Genomic DNA, 25,644 nt, shown 5'->3' with positions numbered 1-25,644 from the left:
AAACCACTGCGTCGGGGCTGAAAGCGTTCCACGAGGGCTAAAACCACTGCGCCGACATTAAAACCACTGCGCCACGCCTAAAACCACTGCGTCAGGCCGAAAACCACTCCGCCGAGCCTGAAACCACTGCGTCAGGCCTAAAACCTCTCCGCCGAGCCAAAAACAACTCCGTCGGGGCCAAAACCACTCCACCAGTGCTGAAACCGCTCCGTCGGGGCTGAAACCCCTCCGTGAAGCCGAAAAGCACTGTGTCGGGGCGGAAACCCCTCCGTGAAGCCGAAAAGCACTGTGTCGGGGCTGAAACCACTCCGCCAGGGCCAAAACCACTCGTCTGACCTTAAAAGCCGTCCGCCGAGCCTAAAAGCAGTGTGTCAGGGCTGAAACCTCTCCGCCAGGGCCAAAACCACTCTGCCAAGCCTAAAACCACTCCGCCGGGGCGAAAACCACTCCACCGGGTCTGAAAGCACTCCGCCGAGCCTAAAAGCAGTGCGTCAGGGCTGAAACCACTCCGCCGAGGCGAAAACCACTCCGTCGGGGCTGAAACCACTCCGCCGAGGCAAAAACCACTGCGTCGGGGCTGAAACCACTCCGCCGAGCCTAAAACCACTGCGTCGGGGCTGAAAGCATTCCACCAGGGCTAAAACCACTCCGTCGACATTAAAACCACTCTGCCAAGCCTAAAACCACTCCGTCGGGGCTGAAACCACTCCGCCGAGGCGAAAAGCAGTGCGTCGGGGCTGAAACCACTGTGCCGGGGCGGAAACTGCTCCGTCAGGCTGTAAACCACTGCGTCAGGCCGAAAAGCACTCCACCGGGGCCAAAACCACTGCGTCGGAGCTGAAAGCATTCCACCATGGCTAAAACCACTCCGTCGACATTAAAACCACTCTGCCAAGCCTAAAAGCACTGCGTCGGGGCTGAAACCACTCCGCCGAGCCTGAAACCACTGCGTCAGGCCTGAAACCACTCCGCCGAGCCTAAAACAACTCCGTCGGGGCCAAAACCACTCCACCAGTGCTGAAACCGCTCCGTCGGGGCTGAAACCATTCCGCCAAGCCGAAAAGCACTGTGTCGGGGTTGAAACGCCTCCGTGAAGCCGAAAAGCACTGTGTCGGGGCTGAAACCACTCCGCCAGGGCCAAAACCACTCGTCTGACCTTAAAAGCCGTCCGCCGAGCCTAAAAGCACTGTGTCGGGGCTGAAACCACTCCGCCAGGGCCAAAACCACTCGGCTGACCTTAAAACCACTCCATCAAGCCTAAAAGCACTGCGTCGGGGCTGAAAGTGATCCGTCAGGCTGAAAACCACTCCGCCAAGGCCAAAACTGTTCCGTCGGGGCGGAAACCACTCCGTCGAGCCTAAAAGCAGTGTGTCAGGGCTGAAACCTCTCCGCCAGGGCCAAAACCACTCTGCCAAGCCTAAAACCACTCCGCCGGGGCGAAAACCACTCCGCCGGGTCTGAAAGCACTCCGCCGAGCCTAAAAGCAGTGCGTCAGGGCTGAAACCACTCCGCCGAGGCGAAAACCACTCCGCCGAGGCGAAAACCACTCCGTCGGGGCTGAAACCACTCCGCCGAGGCAAAAACCACTGCGTCGGGGCTGAAACCACTCCGCCGAGCCTAAAACCACTGCGTCGGGGCTGAAAGCATTCCACCAGGGCTAAAACCACTCCGTCGACATTAAAACCACTCTGCCAAGCCGAAAACCACTCCGTCGGGGCTGAAACCACTCCGCCGAGGCGAAAAGCAGTGCGTCGGGGCTGAAACCACTGTGCCGGGGCGGAAACTGCTCCGTCAGGCTGTAAACCACTGCGTCAGGCCGAAAAGCACTCCACCGGGGCCAAAACCACTGCGTCGGAGCTGAAAGCATTCCACCATGGCTAAAACCACTCCATCGACATTAAAACCACTGCGCCAAGCCTAAAAGCACTGCGTCGGGGCTGAAACCACTCCGCTGAGCCTGAAACCACTGCGTCAGGCCTGAAACCACTCCGCCGAGCCTAAAACAACTCCGTCGGGGCCAAAAGCACTCCACCAGTGCTGAAACCGCTCCGTCGGGGCTGAAACCATTCCGCCAAGCCGAAAAGCACTCTGTCGGGGCTGAAACCATTCCGCCAAGCCGAAAAGCACTGTGTCGGGGTTGAAACGCCTCCGTGAAGCCGAAAAGCACTGTGTCGGGGCTGAAACCCCTCCGCCAAGGCCAAAACCACTCGTCTGACCTTAAAACCACTCCGCCGAGCCGAAAAGCAGTGCGTCAGGGCTGAAACCACTGCGCCAAGCCTAAAACCACTCCACCGTGGCAAAAACCACTGCGTCGGGGCTGAAACCCCTCCGCCGAGCCTAAAAGCAGTGCGTCAGGGCTGAAACCACTCCATCAAACCTAAAACCACTCCGTCGGGGCTGAAACCACTGTGCTGGGGCCGAAACTGCTCCGTCAGGCTGTAAACCACTGCGTCAGGCCGAAAAGCATTCCACCAGGGCCAAAACCACTGCGTCGGGGCTGAAAGCGTTCCACCAGGGCTGAAACCACTCCGCCGACATTAAAACCACTGCGCCAAGCCTGAAAGCACTGCGTCAGGGCTGAAACTACTCCGCCGAGCCTAAAACAACTCCGTCAGGGCCAAAACCACTGCGTCAGGGCTGAAACCACTCTGCCAAGCCTGAAACCACTGCGTCGGGGCTGAAACCACTCCGCCAGGGCCAAAACCACTCGGCTGACCTTAAACCCACTCCATCAAACCTAAAAGCACTGCGTCGGGGCTGAAAGTGCTCCGTCAGGCTGAAAACCACTCCGCTGAGCCTGAAACCACTCCGTGGTTGCTGAAAGCACTCCGCCGAGCCTAAAACCACTCCGTCGGGGCCAAAACCACTCGGTCGAGCCTAAAAGCATTCCGTCAGGGCTGGAACCACTCCTCCAAGCCTAAAACCACTGCGTCAGGTGGAAAACCACTCCGCCGAGCCTAAAAGCAGTGCGTCAGGGCTGAAACCACTCTGCCAAGCCTGAAACCGCTGCGTCGGGGCTGAAACCACTCCGCCAGGGCCAAAACCACTCCGCCGAGACCTTAAAACCACTCCATCAAGCCTAAAAGCACTGCGTCGGGGCAGAAACTGCTCCGTCAGGCTGAAAACCACTCCGCCGAGCCTGAAACCACTGCGTCAGGGCAGAAGCCACTCCGTGGTTGCTGAAACCACTCCGCCAAGACTAAAACCACTGCACCGGGGCTAAAACCACTCCGCCGGGGCGAAAACCACTCCGTGGTTGCTGAAAGCACTCCGCCGAGCCTAAAAGCAGTGCGTCAGGGCTGAAACCACTCCATCAAGCCGAAAAGCACTCCGTCGGGGCTGAAACCACTCCGCCGAGCCTAAAAGCAGTGCGTCAGGGCTGAAACCACTCTGCCAAGCCGAAAAGCACTCCGTCGGGGCTGAAACCATTCCGCCAGGGCCAAAACCACAGCGTTGAGGCTGAAACCACTCCGCCGAGCCTAAAAGCAGTGCGTCAGGGCTGAAACATCTCCGCCAGGGCCAAAACCACTCTGCCAAGCCAAAAACCACTCCGTCGGGGCGAAAACCCCTCCGCCGGGGCTGAAACCACTCCGCCGAGTCTAAAAGCAGTGCGTCAGGGCTGAACCCACTCTGCCAAGCCTAAAAGCACTCCACCAAGGCGAAAACCACTCTGTCGGGGCGGAAACCACTCCGCCGAGGCGAAAAGCAGTGCGTCAGGGCTGAAACCACTCCGCCGAGGCGAAAAGCAGTGCGTCAGGTGGAAAACCACTCCGCCGGGGCCAAAACCCCTCCGCTGACATTAAAACCATTCCGTCAGGGCTGGAACCACTCCGCCGAGGCCAAAACCCCTCCGTCGGGGCTGAAACCACTGTGCTGGGGCGGAAACTGCTCCGTCAGGCTGTAAACCACTGCGTCAGGCCGAAAAGCACTCCACCGGGGCCAAAACCACTGCGTCGGGGCTGAAAGCGTTCCGCCAGGGCTAAAACCACTCCGCCGACATTAAAACCACTGCGCCAAGCCTAAAAGCCACTGCGTCAGGGCTGAAACCACTCCGCCGAGCCTGAAACCACTGCGTCAGGCCTGAAACCACTCCGCCGAGCCTAAAACAACTCCGTCGGGGCCAAAAGCACTCCACCAGTGCTGAAACCGCTCCGTCGGGGCTGAAACCCCTCCGTGAAGCCGAAAAGCACTCTGTCGGGGCTGAAACCCCTCCGTGAAGCCGAAAAGCACTCTGTCGGGGCTGAAACCACTCCGCCAAGCCGAAAAGCACTGTGTCGGGGTTGAAACCCCTCCGTGAAGCCGAAAAGCACTGTGTCGGGGCTGAAACCCCTCCGTGAAGCCGAAAAGCACTGTGTTGGGGCTGAAACCACTCCGCCGAGCCTAAAAGCACTGCATCGGGGCTGAAACCACAGTGACAGGGCCAAATCCACTTCATCAGGGCTGAAACCCGTCCGTGAAGCCGAAAAGCACTGCATCAGGCCGAAAACCACTCCGTCGGGGCTGAAACCACTGCGTCAGGCCTAAAACCACTCCACCGAGCCTAAAACAACTCCGTCGGGGCCAAAACCACTCCACCAGTGCTGAAACCGCTCCGTCGGGGCTGAAACCCCTCCGTGAAGCCGAAAAGCACTGTGTTGGGGCTGAAACCCCTCCATGAAGCCGAAAAGCACTGTGTCGGGGCTGAAACCCCTCCGCCAAGGCCAAAACCACTCGTCTGACCTTAAAACCACTCCGCCGAGCCTAAAAGCAGTGCGTCAGGGCTGAAACCACTGCGCCAAGCCTAAAACCACTCCACCGTGGCAAAAACCACTGCGTCGGGGCTGAAACCCCTCCGCCGAGCCTAAAAGCAGTGCGTCAGGGCTGAAACCACTCTCCCAAGCCTAAAACCACTCCGTCGGGGCTGAAACCACTGTGCTGGGGCGGAAACTGCTCCGTCAGGCTGTAAACCACTGCGTCAGGCCGAAAAGCACTCCACCAGGGCCAAAACCACTGCGTTGGGGCTGAAAGCGTTCCACCAGGGCTGAAACCACTCCGCCGACATTAAAACCACTGCGCCAAGCCTGAAAGCACTGCGTCAGGGCTGAAACTACTCCGCCGAGCCTAAAACAACTCCGTCAGGGCCAAAACCACTGCGTCAGGGCTGAAACCACTCTGCCAAGCCTGAAACCGCTGCGTCGGGGCTGAAACCACTCCGCCAGGGCCAAAACCACTCGGCTGACCTTAAAACCACTCCATCAAGCCTAAAAGCACTGCGTCGGGGCTGAAAGTGCTCCGTCAGGCTGAAAACCACTCCGCTGAGCCTGAAACCACTCCGTGGTTGCTGAAAGCACTCCGCCGAGCCTAAAACCACTCCGTCGGGGCCAAAACCACTCGGTCGAGCCTAAAAGCATTCCGTCAGGGCTGGAACCACTCCTCCAAGCCTAAAACCACTGCGTCAGGTGGAAAACCACTCCGCCGAGCCTAAAAGCAGTGCGTCAGGGCTGAAACCACTCTGCCAAGCCTGAAACCGCTGCGTCGGGGCTGAAACCACTCCGCCAGGGCCAAAACCACTCCGCCGAGACCTTAAAACCACTCCATCAAGCCTAAAAGCACTGCGTCGGGGCAGAAACTGCTCCGTCAGGCTGAAAACCACTCCGCCGAGCCTGAAACCACTGCGTCAGGGCAGAAGCCACTCCGTGGTTGCTGAAACCACTCCGCCAAGACTAAAACCACTGCACCGGGGCTAAAACCACTCCGCCGGGGCGAAAACCACTCCGTGGTTGCTGAAAGCACTCCGCCGAGCCTAAAAGCAGTGCGTCAGGGCTGAAACCACTCCATCAAGCCGAAAAGCACTCCGTCGGGGCTGAAACCACTCCGCCGAGCCTAAAAGCAGTGCGTCAGGGCTGAAACCACTCTGCCAAGCCGAAAAGCACTGCATCGGGGCTGAAACCACAGTGCCAGGGCCAAATCCACTCCGTCAGGGCTGAAACCACTCCATCAAACCTAAAACCACTGCATCAGGCTGAAAACCCCTCCGTCGGGGCTGAAACCACTGCGTCAGGCCTAAAACCACTCCGCCGAGCCGAAAACCACTCCGTCGGGGCTGAAACCACTGTGCTGGGGCGGAAACTGCTCCGTCAGGCTGTAAACCACTGCGTCAGGCCGAAAAGCACTCCACCGGGGCCAAAACCACTGCGTCGGGGCTGAAAGCGTTCCACGAGGGCTAAAACCACTCCGTCGACATTAAAACCACTCCATCAAGCCTAAAACCACTCCGTCGGGGCAGAAACCACTCCGTCGGGGCTGAAACCACTGTGCCAGGCCTAAAACCTCTCCGCCGAGCCAAAAACAACTCCGTCGGGGCCAAAACCACTCCACCAGTGCTGAAACCGCTCCGTCGGGGCTGAAACCCCTCCGTGAAGCCGAAAAGCACTGTGTCGGGGCGGAAACCCCTCCGTGAAGCCGAAAAGCAGTGTGTCGGGGCTGAAACCACTCCGCCAGGGCCAAAACCACTCGTCTGACCTTAAAAGCCGTCCGCCGAGCCTAAAAGCACTGTGTCGGGGCTGAAACCACTCCGCCAGGGCCAAAACCACTCGGCTGACCTTAAAACCACTCCATCAAGCCTAAAAGCACTGCGTCGGGGCTGAAAGTGATCCGTCAGGCTGAAAACCACTCCGCCAAGGCCAAAACTGTTCCGTCGGGGCGGAAACCACTCCGTCGAGCCTAAAAGCAGTGTGTCAGGGCTGAAACCTCTCCGCCAGGGCCAAAACCACTCTGCCAAGCCTAAAACCACTCCGCCGGGGCGAAAACCACTCCGCCGGGTCTGAAAGCACTCCGCCGAGCCTAAAAGCAGTGCGTCAGGGCTGAAACCACTCCGCCGAGGCGAAAACCACTCCGCCGAGGTGAAAACCACTCCGTCGGGGCTGAAACCACTCCGCCGAGCCTAAAACCACTGCGTCGGGGCTGAAAGCATTCCACCAGGGCTAAAACCACTCCGTCGACATTAAAACCACTCTGCCAAGCCTAAAACCACTCCGTCGGGGCTGAAACCACTCCGCCGAGGCGAAAAGCAGTGCGTCGGGGCTGAAACCACTGTGCCGGGGCGGAAACTGCTCCGTCAGGCTGTAAACCACTGCGTCAGGCCGAAAAGCACTCCACCGGGGCCAAAACCACTGCGTCGGAGCTGAAAGCATTCCACCATGGCTAAAACCACTCCGTCGACATTAAAACCACTCTGCCAAGCCTAAAAGCACTGCGTCGGGGCTGAAACCACTCCGCCGAGCCTGAAACCACTGCGTCAGGCCTGAAACCACTCCGCCGAGCCTAAAACAACTCCGTCGGGGCCAAAAGCACTCCACCAGTGCTGAAACCGCTCCGTCGGGGCTGAAACCATTCCGCCAAGCCGAAAAGCACTCTGTCGGGGCTGAAACCATTCCGCCAAGCCGAAAAGCACTGTGTCGGGGTTGAAACGCCTCCGTGAAGCCGAAAAGCACTGTGTCGGGGCTGAAACCCCTCCGCCAAGGCCAAAACCACTCGTCTGACCTTAAAACCACTCCGCCGAGCCGAAAAGCAGTGCGTCAGGGCTGAAACCACTGCGCCAAGCCTAAAACCACTCCACCGTGGCAAAAACCACTGCGTCGGGGCTGAAACCCCTCCGCCGAGCCTAAAAGCAGTGCGTCAGGGCTGAAACCACTCTCCCAAGCCTAAAACCACTCCGTCGGGGCTGAAACCACTGTGCTGGGGCCGAAACTGCTCCGTCAGGCTGTAAACCACTGCGTCAGGCCGAAAAGCACTCCACCAGGGCCAAAACCACTGCGTTGGGGCTGAAAGCGTTCCACCAGGGCTGAAACCACTCCGCCGACATTAAAACCACTGCGCCAAGCCTGAAAGCACTGCGTCAGGGCTGAAACTACTCCGCCGAGCCTAAAACAACTCCGTCAGGGCCAAAACCACTGCGTCAGGGCTGAAACCACTCTGCCAAGCCTGAAACCGCTGCGTCGGGGCTGAAACCACTCCGCCAGGGCCAAAACCACTCGGCTGACCTTAAAACCACTCCATCAAGCCTAAAAGCACTGCGTCGGGGCTGAAAGTGCTCCGTCAGGCTGAAAACCACTCCGCTGAGCCTGAAACCACTCCGTGGTTGCTGAAAGCACTCCGCCGAGCCTAAAACCACTCCGTCGGGGCCAAAACCACTCGGTCGAGCCTAAAAGCATTCCGTCAGGGCTGGAACCACTCCTCCAAGCCTAAAACCACTGCGTCAGGTGGAAAACCACTCCGCCGAGCCTAAAAGCAGTGCGTCAGGGCTGAAACCACTCTGCCAAGCCTGAAACCGCTGCGTCGGGGCTGAAACCACTCCGCCAGGGCCAAAACCACTCCGCCGAGACCTTAAAACCACTCCATCAAGCCTAAAAGCACTGCGTCGGGGCAGAAACTGCTCCGTCAGGCTGAAAACCACTCCGCCGAGCCTGAAACCACTGCGTCAGGGCAGAAGCCACTCCGTGGTTGCTGAAACCACTCCGCCAAGACTAAAACCACTGCACCGGGGCTAAAACCACTCCGCCGGGGCGAAAACCACTCCGTGGTTGCTGAAAGCACTCCGCCGAGCCTAAAAGCAGTGCGTCAGGGCTGAAACCACTCCATCAAGCCGAAAAGCACTCCGTCGGGGCTGAAACCACTCCGCCGAGCCTAAAAGCAGTGCGTCAGGGCTGAAACCACTCTGCCAAGCCGAAAAGCACTGCATCGGGGCTGAAACCACTCCGCCAGGGCCAAATCCACTCCGTCAGGGCTGAAACCACTCCATCAAACCTAAAACCACTGCATCAGGCCGAAAACCCCTCCGTCGGGGCTGAAACCACTGCGTCAGGCCTAAAACCACTCCGCCGAGCCGAAAACCACTCCGTCGGGGCTGAAACCACTGTGCTGGGGCGGAAACTGCTCCGTCAGGCTGTAAACCACTGCGTCAGGCCGAAAAGCACTCCACCGGGGCCAAAACCACTGCGTTGGGGCTGAAAGCGTTCCACGAGGGCTAAAACCACTGCGCCGACATTAAAACCACTGCGCCACGCCTAAAACCACTGCGTCAGGCCGAAAACCACTCCGCCGAGCCTGAAACCACTGCGTCAGGCCTAAAACCTCTCCGCCGAGCCAAAAACAACTCCGTCGGGGCCAAAACCACTCCACCAGTGCTGAAACCGCTCCGTCGGGGCTGAAACCCCTCCGTGAAGCCGAAAAGCACTGTGTCGGGGCGGAAACCCCTCCGTGAAGCCGAAAAGCACTGTGTCGGGGCTGAAACCACTCCGCCAGGGCCAAAACCACTCGTCTGACCTTAAAAGCCGTCCGCCGAGCCTAAAAGCAGTGTGTCAGGGCTGAAACCTCTCCGCCAGGGCCAAAACCACTCTGCCAAGCCTAAAACCACTCCGCCGGGGCGAAAACCACTCCGCCGGGTCTGAAAGCACTCCGCCGAGCCTAAAAGCAGTGCGTCAGGGCTGAAACCACTCCGCCGAGGCGAAAACCACTCCGCCGAGGCGAAAACCACTCCGTCGGGGCTGAAACCACTCCGCCGAGGCAAAAACCACTGCGTCGGGGCTGAAACCACTCCGCCGAGCCTAAAACCACTGCGTCGGGGCTGAAACCACTCCGCCGAGGCAAAAACCACTGCGTCGGGGCTGAAACCACTCCGCCGAGGCGAAAACCACTGCGTCGGGGCTGAAACCACTCCGCCGAGGCGAAAAGCAGTGCGTCGGGGCTGAAACCACTGTGCCGGGGCGGAAACTGCTCCGTCAGGCTGTAAACCACTGCGTCAGGCCGAAAAGCACTCCACCGGGGCCAAAACCACTGCGTCGGAGCTGAAAGCATTCCACCATGGCTAAAACCACTCCGTCGACATTAAAACCACTCTGCCAAGCCTAAAAGCACTGCGTCGGGGCTGAAACCACTCCGCCGAGCCTGAAACCACTGCGTCAGGCCTGAAACCACTCCGCCGAGCCTAAAACAACTCCGTCGGGGCCAAAACCACTCCACCAGTGCTGAAACCGCTCCGTCGGGGCTGAAACCATTCCGCCAAGCCGAAAAGCACTGTGTCGGGGCTGAAACCATTCCGCGAAGCCGAAAAGCACTGTGTCGGGGTTGAAACGCCTCCGTGAAGCCGAAAAGCACTGTGTCGGGGTTGAAACCCCTCCGTGAAGCCGAAAAGCACTGTGTCGGGGCTGAAACCCCTCCGCCAAGCCGAAAAGCACTGTGTCGGGGCTGAAACCCCTCCGTGAAGCCGAAAAGCACTGCGTCGGGGCTGAAACCCCTCCGCCGAGCCTAAAAGCACTGCATCGGGGCTGAAACCACAGTGACAGGGCCAAATCCACTTCGTCAGGGCTGAAACCCGTCCGTGAAGCCGAAAAGCACTGCATCAGGCCGAAAACCACTCCGTCGGGGCTGAAACCACTGCGTCAGGCCTAAAACCACTCCACCGAGCCTAAAACAACTCTGTCGGGGCCAAAACCACTCCACCAGTGCTGAAACCGCTCCGTCGGGGCTGAAACCCCTCCGTGAAGCCGAAAAGCACTGTGTCGGGGCTGAAACCCCTCCATGAAGCCGAAAAGCACTGTGTCGGGGCTGAAACCCCTCCGCCAAGGCCAAAACCACTCGTCTGACCTTAAAACCACTCCGCCGAGCCTAAAAGCAGTGCGTCAGGGCTGAAACCACTGCGCCAAGCCTAAAACCACTCCACCGTGGCAAAAACCACTGCGTCGGGGCTGAAACCCCTCCGCCGAGCCTAAAAGCAGTGCGTCAGGGCTGAAACCACTCTGCCAAGCCGAAAAGCACTGCATCGGGGCTGAAACCACTGTGCTGGGGCCAAATCCACTCCGTCAGGGCTGAAACCACTCCATCAAACCTAAAACCACTGCATCAGGCCGAAAACCCCTCCGTCGGGGCTGAAACCACTGCGTCAGGCCTAAAACCACTCCGCCGAGCCGAAAACCACTCCGTCGGGGCTGAAACCACTGTGCTGGGGCGGAAACTGCTCCGTCAGGCTGTAAACCACTGCGTCAGGCCGAAAAGCACTCCAGCAGGGCCAAAACCACTGCGTCGGGGCTGAAAGCGTTCCACGAGGGCTAAAACCACTGCGCCGACATTAAAACCACTGCGCCACGCCTAAAACCACTGCGTCAGGCCGAAAACCACTCCGCCGAGCCTGAAACCACTGCGTCAGGCCTAAAACCACTCCGCCGAGCCGAAAACCCCTCCGTCGGGGCCAAAACCACTGTGCTGGGGCGAAAACTGCTCCGTCAGGCTGTAAACCACTGCGTCAGGCCGAAAAGCACTCCACCGGGGCCAAAACCACTGCGTCGGGGCTGAAAGCGTTCCACGAGGGCTAAAACCACTCCGCCGACATTAAAACCACTCCGCCGAGCCTAAAAGCAGTGCGTCAGGGCTGAAACCACTCCGTCGAGGCGAAAACCACTCCGCCGAGGCGAAAACCACTCCGTCGGGGCTGAAACCACTCCGCCGAGGCAAAAACCACTGCGTCGGGGCTGAAACCAGTCCGCCGAGCCTAAAACCACTGCGTCGGGGCTGAAACCACTCCGCCGAGCCTAAAACCACTGCGTCGGGGCTGAAACCACTCCGCCGAGGCGAAAACCACTGTGTCGGGGCTGAAACCACTCCGCCGAGCCTTAAAACCACTCCGTCGGGGCTGAAACCACTCCGCCGAGGCGAAAAGCAGTGCGTCGGGGCTGAAACCACTGTGCCGGGGCGGAAACTGCTCCGTCAGGCTGTAAACCACTGCGTCAGGCCGAAAAGCACTCCACCGGGGCCAAAACCACTGCGTCGGAGCTGAAAGCATTCCACCATGGCTAAAACCACTCCGTCGACATTAAAACCACTCTGCCAAGCCTAAAAGCACTGCGTCGGGGCTGAAACCACTCCGCCGAGCCTGAAACCACTGCGTCAGGCCTGAAACCACTCCGCCGAGCCTAAAACAACTCCGTCGGGGCCAAAAGCACTCCACCAGTGCTGAAACCGCTCCGTCGGGGCTGAAACCATTCCGCCAAGCCGAAAAGCACTCTGTCGGGGCTGAAACCATTCCGCGAAGCCGAAAAGCACTGTGTCGGGGTTGAAACGCCTCCGTGAAGCCGAAAAGCACTGTGTCGGGGTTGAAACCCCTCCGTGAAGCCGAAAAGCACTGTGTCGGGGCTGAAACCCCTCCGCCAAGCCGAAAAGCACTGTGTCGGGGCTGAAACCCCTCCGTGAAGCCGAAAAGCACTGTGTTGGGGCTGAAACCACTCCGCCGAGCCTAAAAGCACTGCATCGGGGCTGAAACCACAGTGACAGGGCCAAATCCACTTCGTCAGGGCTGAAACCCCTCCGTGAAGCCGAAAAGCACTGCATCAGGCCGAAAACCACTCCGTCGGGGCTGAAACCACTGCGTCAGGCCTAAAACCACTCCACCGAGCCTAAAACAACTCCGTCGGGGCCAAAACCACTCCACCAGTGCTGAAACCGCTCCGTCGGGGCTGAAACCCCTCCGTGAAGCCGAAAAGCACTGTGTTGGGGCTGAAACCCCTCCATGAAGCCGAAAAGCACTGTGTCGGGGCTGAAACCCCTCCGCCAAGGCCAAAACCACTCGTCTGACCTTAAAACCACTCCGCCGAGCCTAAAAGCAGTGCGTCAGGGCTGAAACCACTGCGCCAAGCCTAAAACCACTCCACCGTGGCAAAAACCACTGCGTCGGGGCTGAAACCACTCCGCCGAGCCTAAAAGCAGTGCGTCAGGGCTGAAACCACTCTCCCAAGCCGAAAAGCACTGCATCGGGGCTGAAACCACTGTGCTGGGGCCAAATCCACTCCGTCAGGGCTGAAACCACTCCATCAAACCTAAAACCACTGCATCAGGCCGAAAACCCCTCCGTCGGGGCTGAAACCACTGCGTCAGGCCTAAAACCACTCCGCCGAGCCGAAAACCACTCCGTCGGGGCTGAAACCACTGTGCTGGGGCGGAAACTGCTCCGTCAGGCTGTAAACCACTGCGTCAGGCCGAAAAGCACTCCAGCAGGGCCAAAACCACTGCGTCGGGGCTGAAAGCGTTCCACGAGGGCTAAAACCACTCCGCCGACATTAAAACCACTGCGCCACGCCTAAAACCACTGCGTCAGGCCGAAAACCACTCCGCCGAGCCTGAAACCACTGCGTCAGGCCTAAAACCTCTCCGCCGAGCCAAAAACAACTCCGTCGGGGCCAAAACCACTCCACCAGTGCTGAAACCGCTCCGTCGGGGCTGAAACCCCTCCGTGAAGCCGAAAAGCACTGTGTCGGGGCGGAAACCCCTCCGTGAAGCCGAAAAGCACTGTGTCGGGGCTGAAACCACTCCGCCAGGGCCAAAACCACTCGTCTGACCTTAAAAGCCGTCCGCCGAGCCTAAAAGCAGTGTGTCAGGGCTGAAACCTCTCCGCCAGGGCCAAAACCACTCTGCCAAGCCTAAAACCACTCCGCCGGGGCGAAAACCACTCCGCCGGGTCTGAAAGCACTCCGCCGAGCCTAAAAGCAGTGCGTCAGGGCTGAAACCACTCCGCCGAGGCGAAAACCACTCCGTCGGGGCTGAAACCACTCCGCCGAGGCAAAAACCACTGCGTCGGGGCTGAAACCACTCCGCCGAGGCCAAAACTGTTCCGTCGGGGCGGAAACCACTCCGTCGAGCCTAAAAGCAGTGTGTCAGGGCTGAAACCTCTCCGCCAGGGCCAAAACCACTCCGCCGAGGCGAAAACCACTCCGCCGAGGCGAAAACCACTCCGTCGGGGCTGAAACCACTCCGCCGAGGCAAAAACCACTGCGTCGGGGCTGAAACCACTCCGCCGAGCCTAAAACCACTGCGTCGGGGCTGAAAGCATTCCACCAGGGCTAAAACCACTCCGTCGACATTAAAACCACTCTGCCAAGCCTAAAACCACTCCGTCGGGGCTGAAACCACTCCGCCGAGGCGAAAAGCAGTGCGTCGGGGCTGAAACCACTGTGCCGGGGCGGAAACTGCTCCGTCAGGCTGTAAACCACTGCGTCAGGCCGAAAAGCACTCCACCGGGGCCAAAACCACTGCGTCGGAGCTGAAAGCATTCCACCATGGCTAAAACCACTCCGTCGACATTAAAACCACTCTGCCAAGCCTAAAAGCACTGCGTCGGGGCTGAAACCACTCCGCCGAGCCTGAAACCACTGCGTCAGGCCTGAAACCACTCCGCCGAGCCTAAAACAACTCCGTCGGGGCCAAAAGCACTCCACCAGTGCTGAAACCGCTCCGTCGGGGCTGAAACCATTCCGCCAAGCCGAAAAGCACTCTGTCGGGGCTGAAACCATTCCGCCAAGCCGAAAAGCACTGTGTCGGGGTTGAAACGCCTCTGTGAAGCCGAAAAGCACTGTGTCGGGGCTGAAACCCCTCCGCCAAGGCCAAAACCACTCGTCTGACCTTAAAACCACTCCGCCGAGCCGAAAAGCAGTGCGTCAGGGCTGAAACCACTGCGCCAAGCCTAAAACCACTCCACCGTGGCAAAAACCACTGCGTCGGGGCTGAAACCCCTCCGCCGAGCCTAAAAGCAGTGCGTCAGGGCTGAAACCACTCTCCCAAGCCTAAAACCACTCCGTCGGGGCTGAAACCACTGTGCTGGGGCCGAAACTGCTCCGTCAGGCTGTAAACCACTGCGTCAGGCCGAAAAGCACTCCACCAGGGCCAAAACCACTGCGTCGGGGCTGAAAGCGTTCCACCAGGGCTGAAACCACTCCGCCGACATTAAAACCACTGCGCCAAGCCTGAAAGCACTGCGTCAGGGCTGAAACTACTCCGCCGAGCCTAAAACAACTCCGTCAGGGCCAAAACCACTGCGTCAGGGCTGAAACCACTCTGCCAAGCCTGAAACCACTGCGTCGGGGCTGAAACCACTCCGCCAGGGCCAAAACCACTCGGCTGACCTTAAACCCACTCCATCAAACCTAAAAGCACTGCGTCGGGGCTGAAAGTGCTCCGTCAGGCTGAAAACCACTCCGCTGAGCCTGAAACCACTCCGTGGTTGCTGAAAGCACTCCGCCGAGCCTAAAACCACTCCGTCGGGGCCAAAACCACTCGGTCGAGCCTAAAAGCATTCCGTCAGGGCTGGAACCACTCCTCCAAGCCTAAAACCACTGCGTCAGGTGGAAAACCACTCCGCCGAGCCTAAAAGCAGTGCGTCAGGGCTGAAACCACTCTGCCAAGCCTGAAACCGCTGCGTCGGGGCTGAAACCACTCCGCCAGGGCCAAAACCACTCCGCCGAGACCTTAAAACCACTCCATCAAGCCTAAAAGCACTGCGTCGGGGCAGAAACTGCTCCGTCAGGCTGAAAACCACTCCGCCGAGCCTGAAACCACTGCGTCAGGGCAGAAGCCACTCCGTGGTTGCTGAAACCACTCCGCCAAGACTAAAACCACTGCACCGGGGCTAAAACCACTCCGCCGGGGCGAAAACCACTCCGTGGTTGCTGAAAGCACTCCGCCGAGCCTAAAAGCAGTGCGTCAGGGCTGAAACCACTCCATCAAGCCGAAAAGCACTCCGTCGGGGCTGAAACCACTCCGCCGAGCCTAAAAGCAGTGCGTCAGGGCTGAAACCACTCTGCCAAGCCGAAAAGCACTGCATCGGGGCTGAAACCACTGTGCTGGGGCCAAATCCACTCCGTCAGGGCTGAAACCACTCCATCAAACCTAAAACCACTGCATCAGGCCGAAAACCCCTCCGTCGGGGCTGAAACCACTGCGTCAGGCCTAAAACCACTCCGCCGAGCCGAAAACCACTCCGTCGGGGCTGAAACCACTGTGCTGGGGCGGAAACTGCTCCGTCAGGCTGTAAACCACTGCGTCAGGCCGAAAAGCACTCCAGCAGGGCCAAAACCACTGCGTCGGGGCTGAAAGCGTTCCACGAGGGCTAAAACCACTGCGCCGACATTAAAACCACTGCGCCACGCCTAAAACCACTGCGTCAGGCCGAAAACCACTCCGCCGAGCCTGAAACCACTGCGTCAGGCCTAAAACCTCTCCGCCGAGCCAAAAACAACTCCGTCGGGGCCAAAACCACTCCACCAGTGCTGAAACCGCTCCGTCGGGGCTGAAACCCCTCCGTGAAGCCGAAAAGCACTGTGTCGGGGCGGAAACCCCTCCGTGAAGCCGAAAAGCACTGTGTCGGGGCTGAAACCACTCCGCCAGGGCCAAAACCACTCGTCTGACCTTAAAAGCCGTCCGCCGAGCCTAAAAGCAGTGTGTCAGGGCTGAAACCTCTCCGCCAGGGCCAAAACCACTCTGCCAAGCCTAAAACCACTCCGCCGGGGCGAAAACCACTCCACCGGGTCTGAAAGCACTCCGCCGAGCCTAAAAGCAGTGCGTCAGGGCTGAAACCACTCCGCCGAGGCGAAAACCACTCCGCCGAGGCGAAAACCACTCCGTCGGGGCTGAAACCACTCCGCCGAGGCAAAAACCACTGCGTCGGGGCTGAAACCACTCCGCCGAGCCTAAAACCACTGCGTCGGGGCTGAAACCACTCCGCCGAGGCAAAAACCACTGCGTCGGGGCTGAAACCACTCCGCCGAGGCGAAAACCACTGCGTCGGGGCTGAAACCACTCCGCCGAGGCAAAGAACACTGCGTCGGGGCTGAAACCACTCCGCCGAGGCAAAAACCACTGCGTCGGGGCTGAAACCTCTCCGCCGAGGCAAAGAACACTGCGTCGGGGCTGAAACCACTCCGCCGAGGCGAAAACCACTGCGTCGGGGCTGAAACCACTCCGCCGAGCCTTAAAACCACTCCGTCGGGGCTGAAACCACTCCGCCGAGGCGAAAAGCAGTGCGTCGGGGCTGAAACCACTGTGCCGGGGCGGAAACTGCTCCGTCAGGCTGTAAACCACTGCGTCAGGCCGAAAAGCACTCCACCGGGGCCAAAACCACTGCGTCGGAGCTGAAAGCATTCCACCATGGCTAAAACCACTCCGTCGACATTAAAACCACTCTGCCAAGCCTAAAAGCACTGCGTCGGGGCTGAAACCACTCCGCCGAGCCTGAAACCACTGCGTCAGGCCTGAAACCACTCCGCCGAGCCTAAAACAACTCCGTCGGGGCCAAAAGCACTCCACCAGTGCTGAAACCGCTCCGTCGGGGCTGAAACCATTCCGCCAAGCCGAAAAGCACTGTGTCGGGGCTGAAACCATTCCGCCAAGCCGAAAAGCACTGTGTCGGGGTTGAAACGCCTCCGTGAAGCCGAAAAGCACTGTGTCGGGGTTGAAACCCCTCCGCCAAGCCGAAAAGCACTGTGTCGGGGTTGAAACCCCTCCGTGAAGCCGAAAAGCACTGTGTCGGGGCTGAAACCCCTCCGTGAAGCCGAAAAGCACTGTGTTGGGGCTGAAACCACTCCGCCGAGCCTAAAAGCACTGCATTGGGGCTGAAACCACAGTGACAGGGCCAAATCCACTTCGTCAGGGCTGAAACCCCTCCGTGAAGCCGAAAAGCACTGCATCAGGCCGAAAACCACTCCGTCGGGGCTGAAACCACTGCGTCAGGCCTAAAACCACTCCACCGAGCCTAAAACAACTCCGTCGGGGCCAAAACCACTCCACCAGTGCTGAAACCGCTCCGTCGGGGCTGAAACCCCTCCGTGAAGCCGAAAAGCACTGTGTTGGGGCTGAAACCCCTCCATGAAGCCGAAAAGCACTGTGTCGGGGCTGAAACCCCTCCGCCAAGGCCAAAACCACTCGTCTGACCTTAAAACCACTCCACCGAGCCTAAAAGCAGTGCGTCAGGGCTGAAACCACTGCGCCAAGCCTAAAACCACTCCACCGTGGCAAAAACCACTGCGTCGGGGCTGAAACCCCTCCGCCGAGCCTAAAAGCAGTGCGTCAGGGCTGAAACCACTCTCCCAAGCCGAAAAGCACTACATCGGGGCTGAAACCACTGTGCTGGGGCCAAATCCACTCCGTCAGGGCTTAAACCACTCCATCAAACCTAAAACCACTGCATCAGGCCGAAAACCCCTCCGTCGGGGCTGAAACCACTGCGTCAGGCCTAAAACCACTCCGCCGAGCCGAAAACCACTCCGTCGGGGCTGAAACCACTGTGCTGGGGCGGAAACTGCTCCGTCAGGCTGTAAACCACTGCGTCAGGCCGAAAAGCACTCCAGCGGGGCCAAAACCACTGCGTCGGGGCTGAAAGCGTTCCACGAGGGCTAAAACCACTCCGCCGACATTAAAACCACTGCGCCACGCCTAAAACCACTGCGTCAGGCCGAAAACCACTCCGCCGAGCCTGAAACCACTGCGTCAGGCCTAAAACCTCTCCGCCGAGCCAAAAACAACTCCGTCGGGGCCAAAACCACTCCACCAGTGCTGAAACCGCTCCGTCGGGGCTGAAACCCCTCCGTGAAGCCGAAAAGCACTGTGTCGGGGCGGAAACCCCTCCGTGAAGCCGAAAAGCACTGTGTCGGGGCTGAAACCACTCCGCCAGGGCCAAAACCACTCGTCTGACCTTAAAAGCCGTCCGCCGAGCCTAAAAGCAGTGTGTCAGGGCTGAAACCTCTCCGCCAGGGCCAAAACCACTCTGCCAAGCCTAAAACCACTCCGCCGGGGCGAAAACCACTCCGCCGGGTCTGAAAGCACTCCGCCGAGCCTAAAAGCAGTGCGTCAGGGCTGAAACCACTGCGTCGGGGCTGAAACCACTCCACCGAGTTTAAAAGCAGTGCGTCGGGGCTGAAACCACTCCGTCGAGCCTAAAACCACTCCGTCGGGGCTGAAACCACTCCGCCGAGCCTGAAACCACTGCGTCAGGGCAGAAGCCACTCGGTCGTTGCTGAAACCACTCCGCCGGACCTGAAACCACTCCGCCAGGGCCAAAACCACTGCGTCAGGCCTGAAACCACTCCGCTGAGCCGAAAACAACTCCGTCGGGGCCAAAACCACTCCACCAGTGCTGAAACCGCTCCGTCGGGGCTGAAACCCCTCCGTGAAGCCGAAAAGCACTGTGTCGGGGTTGAAACCACTCTGCCAAGCCGAAAAGCACTGTGTCGGGGCTGAAACCACTGCGCCAAGCCGAAAAGCACTGCGTCGGGGTTGAAACCACTCCATCAAGCCTAAAACCACTCTGCCAGGGCTGAAACTAGTGCGTCAGGGCCCAAACCACTCCAGCAGTGCTGAAACCACTGCGTCGGGGCTGAAACCACTCCGCCGAGCCTGAAACCACTGCGTCAGGCCTGAAACCACTCCTCCAGGGCCAAAACCACTGCGTCAGGCCTAAAACCACTCTGCCGAGCCTAAAACAACTCCGTCGGGGCCAAAACCATTCCACCGAGGCGAAAACCACTCCGCCGGGGCTGAAACCACTCCGCCGAGCCGAAAAGCAGTGCGTCAGGGCTGAAACCCCTCTGTGAAGCCGAAAAGCACTGTGTCGGGGCTGAAACCATTCCGCCAAGCCGAAAAGCACTGTGTCGGGGCTGAAACCCCTCCGTGAAGCCGAAAAGCACTCTGTCGGGGCTGAAACCACTCCGAGGCCAAAAGCAGTGCGTCGGGGCTGAAACCACTGTGCCGGGGCGGAAACTGCTCCATCAGGCTGTAAACCACTGCGTCAGGCCAAAAAGCACTCCACCGGGGCCAAAACCACTGCGTCGGGGCTGAAAGCGTTCCACGAGGGCTAAAACCACTCCGCCGACATTAAAACCACTGCGCCAAGCCTAAAAGCACTGCATCGGGGCTGAAACCACTCCGCCGAGCCTGAAACCACTGTGTCAGGCCTGCAACCACTCCGCCGAGCCTAAAACAACTCTGTCGGGGCCAAAAACACTCCACCAGTGCTGAAAACTACTCCGCCGGGGCTGAAACCACTCTGCCGAGCCGAAAAGCACTGTGTCGGGGCTGAAACCCCTCGGTGAAGCCGAAAAGCACTGTGTCGGGGCTGAAACCCCTCGGTGAAGCCGAAAAGCACTGTGTCGGGGCTGAAACCCCTCCGTGAAGCCGAAAAGCACTGTGTCGGGGCTGAAACCCCTCCGTGAAGCCGAAAAGCACTGTGTCGGGGCTGAAACCCCTCCGTGAAGCCGAAAAGCACTGTGTCGGGGCTGAAACCCCTCCGTGAAGCCGAAAAGCACTGTGTCGGAGTTGAAACCATTCCGCCCAGCCGAAAAGCACTGTGTCGGGGCTGGAACCACTCCGCCAAGCCGAAAAGCACTCTGTCGGGTTTGAAACCACTCCGAGGCCAAAAGCAGTGCGTCGGGGCTGAAACCACTGTGCCGGGACGGAAACTGCTCCTTCAGGCTGTAAACCACTGCGTCAGGCCGAAAAGCATTCCACCAGGGCCAAAACCACTGCGTCGGGGCTGAAAGCGTTTCACGAGGGCTAAAACCACTCCGCCGACATTAAAACCACTGCGCCAAGCCTAAAAGCACTGCGTCGGGGCTGAAACCACTCCGCCAGGGCCAAAACCACTGCGTCGAGCCTAAAAGCACTCCGCCGAGCCTAAAACAACTCCGTCGGGGCCAAAACCATTCCACCGAGGCGAAAACCACTCCGCCGGGGCTGAAACCACTCTGCCGAGCCTAAAAGCAGTGCGTCAGGGCTGAAACCCCTCCGTGAAGCCGAAAAGCACTGTGTCGGGGCTGAAACCCCTCCGGGAAGCCGAAAAGCACTGTGTCGGGGCTGAAACCCCTCCGTGAGGCCGAAAAGCACTGTGTCGGGGCTGAAACCACTCCGCCGAGCCTGAAACCACTGCGCCGAGCCTAAAACCACTCGTCTGACCTTAAAACCACTCCGCCGAGCCGAAAAGCACTGTGTCGGGGTTGAAACCACTCCGCCGAGCCTAAAAGCACTGCATCGGGGCTGAAACCACTCCGCCGAGGCCAAAACCACTGCGTCGGGGCTGGAACCACTCCATCAAGCCTAAAACCACTCCGTCGGGGCTGAAACTACTGCGTCAGGCCCAAAACAACTGCGACAGGGCCAAAACCACTCCACCAGTGCTGAAACCACTGCGCCAAGCCTGAAACCAGTGCGTCGGGGCTGAAACCACTCCGCCAGGGCCAAAACCACTCGTCTGACCTTAAAACCACTCCATCAAGCCTAAAAGCACTGCGTCGCGGCAGAAACTGCTCCGTCAGGCTGAAAACCACTCCGCCGAGCCTGAAACCACTCCGCCAAGGCCAAAACTGTTCCGTCGTTGCTGAAACCACTCCGCCAGGGCCAAAACCACTCCGTCGGGGCTGAAACCCCTCCGTGAAGCCGAAAAGCACTGTGTCGGGGCTCAAACCCCTGCGTGAAGCTGAAAAGCACTGTGTCGGGGCTGAAACCCCTCCGTGAAGCCGAAAAGCACTGTGTCGGGGCTGAAACCCCTCCGTGAAGCCGAAAAGCACTGTGTCGGGGCTGAAACCCCTCCGTGAAACCGAAAAGCACTCTGTTTGGGCTGAAACCATTCCGCCAAGCCGAAAAGCACTCTGTCGGGGTTGAATCCACTCCGCCGAGCCGAAAAGCACTCTGTCGGGGTTGAAACCCCTCCGTGAAGCTGAAAAGCACTCTGTCGGGGTTGAAACCACTCTGCCAAGCCGAAAACCACTCTGTCGGGGTTGAAATCACTCCGCCAAGCCGAAAAGCACTCTGTCGGGGTTGAAACCACTCCGCCAAGCCGAAAACCACTCGTCTGACCTTAAAACCACTCCGCCAAGCCGAAAAGCACTGCATCGGGGCTGAAACCACTCCGAGGCCAAAAGCAGTGCGTCGGGGCTGAAACCACTGTGCCGGGGCGGAAACTGCTCCGTCAGGCTGTAAACCACTGCGTCAGGCCGAAAAGCATTCCACCAGGGCCAAAACCACTGCGTCGGGGCTGAAAGCGTTTCACGAGGGCTAAAACCACTCCGCCGACATTAAAACCACTGCGCCAAGCCTAAAAGCACTGCATCGGGGCTGAAACCACTCCGCCGAGCCTGAAACCACTGCGTCAGGCCTAAAACCACTCCGCCGAGCCTAAAACAACTCCGTCGGGGCCAAAAGCACTCCACCAGTGCTGAAACCGCTCCGTCGGGGCTGAAACCCCTCCGTGAAGCCAAAAAGCACTGTGTCGGGGCTGAAACCCCTCGGTGAAGCCGAAAAGCACTGTGTCGGGGCTGAAACCCCTCGGTGAAGCCGAAAAGCACTGCGTCGGGGCTGAAACCCCTCCGCCAGGGCCAAAACCACTCGTCTGACCTTAAAACCCCTCCGCCGAGCCGAAAAGCACTGTGTCGGGGCTGAAACCACTCCGCTGAGGCCAAAACGACTGCGTCGGGGCTGAAACCACTCCGCCGAGCCTAAAACCACTCCGTCGGGGCTGAAAGCGCTCCGCCGAGCCTAAAACCACTCCGTCGGGGCTGAAAGCACTCCGCCGAGCCTAAAACCACTCCGTCGGGGCTGGAACCACTCCGCCGAGCCTAAAACCACTCCGTCGGGGCTGAAACCACTCCGCCAGGGCCAAAACCACTCCGTCGGGGCTGAAACCACTCGGCCAGGGCCAAAACCACTGCGTCAGGCCTAAAACCACTCCGCCGAGCCTAAAACAACTCCGTCGGGGCCAAAACCACTCCACCAGTGCTGAAACCGCTCCGTCGGGGCTGAAACCCCTCCGTGAAGCCGAAAAGCACTGTGTCGGGGCTGAAACCCCTCGGTGAAGCCGAAAAGCACTGTGTCGGGGCTGAAACCCCTCCGTGAAGCCGAAAAGCACTGTGTCAGGGCTGAAACCATTCCGCCAAGCCGAAAAGCACTCTGTCGGGGCTGAAACCCCTCCGTGAAGCCTAAAAGCACTGTGTCGGGGTTGAAACCACTCCGCCAAGCCAAAAACCACTGCGTTCAGGGTTGAAACCACTCCGCCAGGGCAAAACCACTCGTCTGACCTTAAAACCACTCCGCTGAGCCTAAAACCACTGCGTCGGGGCTGATACCACTCCGCCAGGGCCAGAACCACTCATCTGACCTTAAAACCACTCCATCAAGCCTAAAAGCACTCCGTCCGGGCTGAAACCACTCGGCCAGGGCCAAAACCACTGCGTCGGGGCTGAAACCACTCCGCCAAGCCTAAAAGCAGTGCGTCAGGTGGAAAACCACTCCACCGAGCCTAGAACCACTCCACTGAGCCTAAAAGCACTGCATTGGGGCTGAAACCACTCTGCCAGGGCTAAAACGACTGCGTCGGGGCTGAAACCACTCCATCAAGCCGAAAAGCACTGCGTCGGGGCTGAAACTAGTGCGTCAGGCCCAAAACAACTCCGTCGGGGCCAAAACCACTCCACCAGTGCTGAAACCACTGCGCCAAGCCTGAAACCAGTGCGTCGGGGCTGAAACCACTCCGCCAGGCCGAAAACCACTCGGCTGACCTTAAAACCACTCCATCAAGCCTAAAAGCACTGCGTCGGGGCAGAAACTGCTCCGTCAGGCTGAAAACCACTCCACCGAGGCTGAAACCACTGCGTCAGGGCAGAAGCCACTCCGTGGTTGCTGAAACCACTCCGCCGAGCCTGAAACCACTCCGTCGGGGCTGAAACCACTCCGTGGTTGCTGAAACCACTCCGCCGAGCCTAAAACCACTCCGCCGAGCCTAAAAGCAGTGCGTCAGGGCTGAAACCACTCCGCCGAGCCTAAAAGCAGTGCGTCAGGGCTGAAACCTCTCCGCCAGGGCCAAAACCACTCTGCCAAGCCTAAAACCACTCCACCGGGGCGAAAACCGCTCCGTCGGGGCTGAAACCCCTCCGTGAAGCCGAAAAGCACTGTGTCGGGGTTGAAACCACTCCGCCAAGCCGAAAACCACTCCGTCGGGGCTGAAACCACTGCACCAAGCCGAAAAGCACTGCGTCGGGGTTCAAACCACTCCATCAAGCCTAAAACCACTCCGCCGGGGCTGAAACTAGTGCGTCAGGGCCCAAACCACTCCAGCAGTGCTGAAACCACTCCGCCGAGCCTGAAACCACTGCGTCAGGCCTGAAACCACTCCTCCAGGGCCAAAACCACTGCGTCAGGCCTAAAACCACTCTGCCGAGCCTAAAACAACTCCGTCGGGGCCAAAACCATTCCACCGAGGCGAAAACCACTCCGCCGGGGCTGAAACCACTCCGCCGAGCCGAAAAGCAGTGCGTCAGGGCTGAAACCCCTCCGTGAAGCCGAAAAGCACTGTGTCGGGGCTGAAACCATTCCGCCAAGCCGAAAAGCACTGTGTCGGGGCTGAAACCCCTCCGTGAAGCCGAAAAGCACTCTGTCGGGGCTGAAACCACTCCGAGGCCAAAAGCAGTGCGTCGGGGCTGAAACCACTGTGCCGGGGCGGAAACTGCTCCATCAGGCTGTAAACCACTGCGTCAGGCCAAAAAGCACTCCACCGGGGCCAAAACCACTGCGTCGGGGCTGAAAGCGTTCCACGAGGGCTAAAACCACTCCGCCGACATTAAAACCACTGCGCCAAGCCTAAAAGCACTGCATCGGGGCTGAAACCACTCCGCCGAGCCTGAAACCACTGTGTCAGGCCTGCAACCACTCCGCCGAGCCTAAAACAACTCTGTCGGGGCCAAAAACACTCCACCAGTGCTGAAAACCACTCCGCCGGGGCTGAAACCACTCTGCCGAGCCGAAAAGCACTGTGTCGGGGCTGAAACCCCTCGGTGAAGCCGAAAAGCACTGTGTCGGGGCTGAAACCCCTCGGTGAAGCCGAAAAGCACTGTGTCGGGGCTGAAACCCCTCCGTGAAGCCGAAAAGCACTGTGTCGGGGCTGAAACCCCTCCGTGAAGCCGAAAAGCACTGTGTCGGAGTTGAAACCATTCCGCCCAGCCGAAAAGCACTGTGTCGGGGCTGGAACCACTCCGCCAAGCCGAAAAGCACTCTGTCGGGTTTGAAACCACTCCGAGGCCAAAAGCAGTGCGTCGGGGCTGAAACCACTGTGCCGGGACGGAAACTGCTCCTTCAGGCTGTAAACCACTGCGTCAGGCCGAAAAGCATTCCACCAGGGCCAAAACCACTGCGTCGGGGCTGAAAGCGTTTCACGAGGGCTAAAACCACTCCGCCGACATTAAAACCACTGCGCCAAGCCTAAAAGCACTGCGTCGGGGCTGAAACCACTCCGCCAGGGCCAAAACCACTGCGTCAGGCCTAAAACCACTCTGCCGAGCCTAAAACAACTCCGTCGGGGCCAAAACCATTCCACCAAGGCGAAAACAACTCCGCCGGGGCTGAAACCACTCTGCCGAGCCTAAAAGCAGTGCGTCAGGGCTGAAACCCCTCCGTGAAGCCGAAAAGCACTGTGTCGGGGCTGAAACCCCTCGGTGAAGCGGAAAAGCACTGTGTCGGGGCTGAAACCCCTCGGTGAAGCGGAAAAGCACTGTGTCGGGGCTGAAACCCCTCCGTGAAGCCGAAAAGCACTGTGTCGGGGCTGAAAGCCCTCCGTGAAGCCGAAAAGCACTGTATCGGGGCTGAAACCCCTCCGTGAAGCCGAAAAGCACTGCGTCGGGGTTGAAACCACTCCATCAAGCCTAAAACCACTCCGCCGGGGCTGAAACTAGTGCGTCAGGGCCCAAACCTCTCCAGCAGTACTGAAACCACTGTGCCAAGCCTGAAACCACTGCGTCGGGGCTGAAACCACTCCGCCGAGCCTGAAACCACTGCGTCAGGCCTGAAACCACTCCGCCAGGGCCAAAACCA

Source organism: Struthio camelus, chromosome 5 (genome assembly GCF_040807025.1).
Source record: "Struthio camelus isolate bStrCam1 chromosome 5, bStrCam1.hap1, whole genome shotgun sequence".
Lineage (NCBI taxonomy): Eukaryota > Metazoa > Chordata > Aves > Struthioniformes > Struthionidae > Struthio > Struthio camelus.
This window is presented reverse-complemented; position numbering follows the sequence as displayed.